Source organism: Meleagris gallopavo, chromosome 13 (assembly GCF_000146605.3).
Source record: "Meleagris gallopavo isolate NT-WF06-2002-E0010 breed Aviagen turkey brand Nicholas breeding stock chromosome 13, Turkey_5.1, whole genome shotgun sequence".
In the NCBI taxonomy this organism is placed as follows: Eukaryota; Metazoa; Chordata; class Aves; order Galliformes; family Phasianidae; genus Meleagris; species Meleagris gallopavo.
Window position 1 is genome coordinate 2,992,385 of NC_015023.2, and position 3,912 is coordinate 2,996,296.

Below are 3,912 nucleotides of genomic sequence, written 5' to 3' on the forward strand. Positions count from 1 at the left end.
AAAACTATTATGGACAAGACAGAACTGTGTATTGTACTGACTTCTGTTCTTCCTAAGGAGGAACGACAATTACTTTAACGTACTTACCTTTTTTTTTTAATAAACGGTAATCCTTCCACTTTTTTTTCCAATTCTTGCCTCTGCCCCCACCCCCTTTTTCTTTTTGATGTTCATTTACAGCTGACCAGCACATCCCCACAGCCTTAGCTACTGATTCTGAAGCAAACAGATCACTCCATCTTAAGTTTTACCCTTAAATGAAGCACGTCCTTTTGAGTGGCCTTGCTGGGTGTTGTTTAACTGGGTCCTCCTGGATCTTGCATTATACACTAAAAATGCTCAAATCTGTCTGATACAAGTTTTCCCACAAGTACTCCAGGCACTAGATTATGAACAGTTTGGGATCTCCCTCTTACATGTTAACTGGAAAAATTTGGCTGAGACACAGTAGCACTGAAAAGTTTCTCAACAAGCACTAATTATGAGTGGTCAGGCAATAACATACCAGCACATCAAAAACAAGTATTTAAATAGAACACAAAGTTCTGACCATGACATTTTTATTTGGGTTGGCAGGTGAAAGCAAACTAACTTGGCAACAGAGAAACAAGAGGATCAATCCAGTTTATATCAGCTTATCTGAGAAAGCACATAGCCTAATACAGTTAACTTTGAATCCCTACTTTTAAAAGTTTATAATAAATAGGTAAAATGACACAAAGCTTGTGTAAATGCTTTCTGAAGCATTGTGTGCCAGATAATTTGAAAAAGCATGTCACATTAAATTATTCTCATCATTGAAACATTTCTACAATGAAGCACCAACTTCAGCAGAAGGCCAAAACTTGGATGTGTGCTACATACTCTCTTTGATGAGAAAGCATTGGTAGCAAACAGAACACAAAGAAGATGAACTTTTACTGGAGAGTACATGCATATTTAGCAATTTTGTTCGTTCACGTCAGATTAAAAGTAGTCTTTGAAGTACAAAATACCTTATGCCCTTTAACACATTTTTACTCAGAGGCAAAAGCAAGGCATACTGGTAGGAACAACGTGGCCTGGCACCTGCAGGTTGCTTTCTGCTCTTAGCCTGCATCTTGTTCTGGGCTCTTGCTGTTCTTCCAATTTGCTTTTTCTTCACTTTACACTGTATAGTTTTTCTCTACTACTGATGTTCAAAGTCTCTCCCTTTCCGATCTATCCATGCCCCTTTTCACTTGAACCTTGCCAATGACTTTGTCTTGCATCTTGTATTCAGCTTGAACACTTTATTCTTGGGCCTTTCATCTCTGTACCCCCGGGATTCCCTTCTTCCCAAGCCCCTTAGCCCAAGCACCCCTCCTAAGTGCATCATCCCCTGCCCAGTCTTCATTTTCTCTCCAGGGCTGCAGCTCCTCCCTAGAACTCCCTGCCCTTTCTGCATGCACAGCGAGTTTCCTGTTGTCGTTCCAATCCTTCTTTGCAGCTTTACTTCTGGGAATTTTTTCAGAAAGATCACCTGCCCGATTCTCATGCCAACAAAGCTCAGCAGAAGTGTTTGATTTATTTCCATGGACGTTAAATCAAGATCCAGCCCAGAAATCAAACAGACTCCAGGTGAATACTGAGTGCAAATCTGCAGTGACCTTAAACTCTGCAAAGAACAAAAGCAGCAGAGGTCTTTCCCTTCATTTCAAGGCCAGCCACTAACCACTGTGTGATGCCCTAGTGCAAAAGGAATCCCCTGAGGCCTAAAAGGAGAAGGCACTGACTAACTGAGGTATCTGGATCACCTCCAGCGTGCCTCAAGTGCTTCACTTCTGAAAGGCTTTGTTTGGACAGAAGAATGTTTTCAGAGTAGGCTCTTCTGCTGTGCATACCTCCCATCTACTTCAAGGCCAATAAGGAGCTTGCATTTGACCTCATGGAAAACTGTGCTTTTTAGATCCCCTCTATACCATATAGAGATATTCACCTCCTTTGTGCTCATGTGCAGGCTTCAACTCTTCTTTGTATAGGCTGCCAGAATATTGAGAGGTACAAGGATGCAGAGAGAGCACTGGGAATAACCAACATCAGCAATAAATGCTATGGGAAATAGACAATCTGGAGAAGATTCCTCCTTGTGTAAATCACAACCTCTGTGTGCTTAAAAGTTATTTAAGAGATAAGTCTGAGTAAAAGCTTCATTTTGTCTTCCTGCACGTCAAAGGTCCTTTCTCAGCCCCCATTTGTAGGTGGCTCATGTATGGACATTCCCAAGAATGCTGATGTTCAATACATTAGAATAGCTGGCAGCCAAACTTCCCAGCAGTTTCCACACCTACTGCTTCATTTCTTGTCAACAGGATGAGAGATGTTTTATTTAATTATTGTTTATTTCTTTGCAGATGCAAGACAACTCAGAGAGCGAAGGGGATTTTACCCTCACTCACACACTAGCAGTGCTATCAGTTCATTAACAAAGTGACTTACTACTAATGAAGTCACAAAAGTGATTAAGAATAAAGTATGATTGAAGTTTTCATTGCATGTTTTGATGGGGAAAAAAAAGAGTAAATATACTTCTTGTAAAGACATTTCAAACTCTGCTATCAGTTTTAGAGCCCTTTTCCCCTCAGAGTGTAGCTGCATTTCATGAAGAGGCGTGTTTGTTTGAAGTGTTTAAATGTTACAGTTCTTAACCTCTGAAAAGAAAAAAACAAACATTCTCTTTAAAACCTGAAGTTCAGTTAGCTAGTTATTTGATTTCTTCCTGTTTGACTGAATTGCAGTATCAGGAAGCTGGTAAGCTTTTATTATGTCCTTACCAAAAGCAAGTCCTGCACAACAGTTTCTTACCATATGTTATATATGTACCTTGGTAGATACGTGCTCAGAAGAAACAGACACTGGTATGAGAAAAATAAACACATATCTGCTGATGAAGGCTAGGCAGGGCCTATGCACATTTCGTAGCAATCCTCTGACTAATTAATGGAGCATGCAGACAGATTCCAGTGGGATTCCTGCTCATCTCTTGTTAGAATTAATGCCTGAGCTTAGGAGGCTGGATAGGCTGGATATCTCACCTTGTACTTTTAACCCTCTAAACATTATCCCACACATGCTTATTTGGCAAACAGCATAATGAATGCCTCTGGGATCTTGCTGCAACTTGCTGCCTCTCAGACGGGGCACAGCAGGAGATAAAGCAGAGCTACAGGGCGGCTGATGGGCTCCATGGGGCTCACATGGGATCTGGGAGAGATTTTATTCTATGGATTACACAGACACAAAGAGGATAGCCAGACAAGGCTGTAGCTGGGCACTGCAGGTTAGCTGTCAATGGACAGCATCTTGCCTCTACCTCCCACCTGACAGAGCTTCCAATCCCCAGTCTAAGGGATACAGGTAATATTTTCATGTTTATCCAAGCTTAGAAGTGGCCCACCACAGAAGGAAGCAAGCTGTCAGAAGTCTAGGTCCCAAACAGAGAAGAGCTGTATTTAGCTTCAGTGCCTGGCAGATCCTTCTTCAAGATAGGAGTATTTTTAACATCAGAAATTAAGTTGCGATGCACACAAAAATTGCGACTGTTTGCCTAACAATGAGCAATCACAGAAGGCATCTGAAATTAGCATAAATATGACTTATGAGGCAGTGGTTTGAACTTTTAGACCAGTCACACACATAGGGTGAAACAGAGTTGAAACTGGGTGTGCCTTCTTACCTAAAATAAAACATTCCTTCCCAGCCAGTGCAACCTGTGCTGCTTGTACCCTGCAGAGCATGCAAATGCCCATAGCCCCCAGGCATTTAAACCTGTATGCAACTTCACTCATGCAGGTAAATTCCTTGGCTGCGATAGAAGTGACCGTACATGGCACCATCGACACCCATATTTCCAGTAGGACTCTGAATAGCTTCTAAATGATTATTTCTTTACCA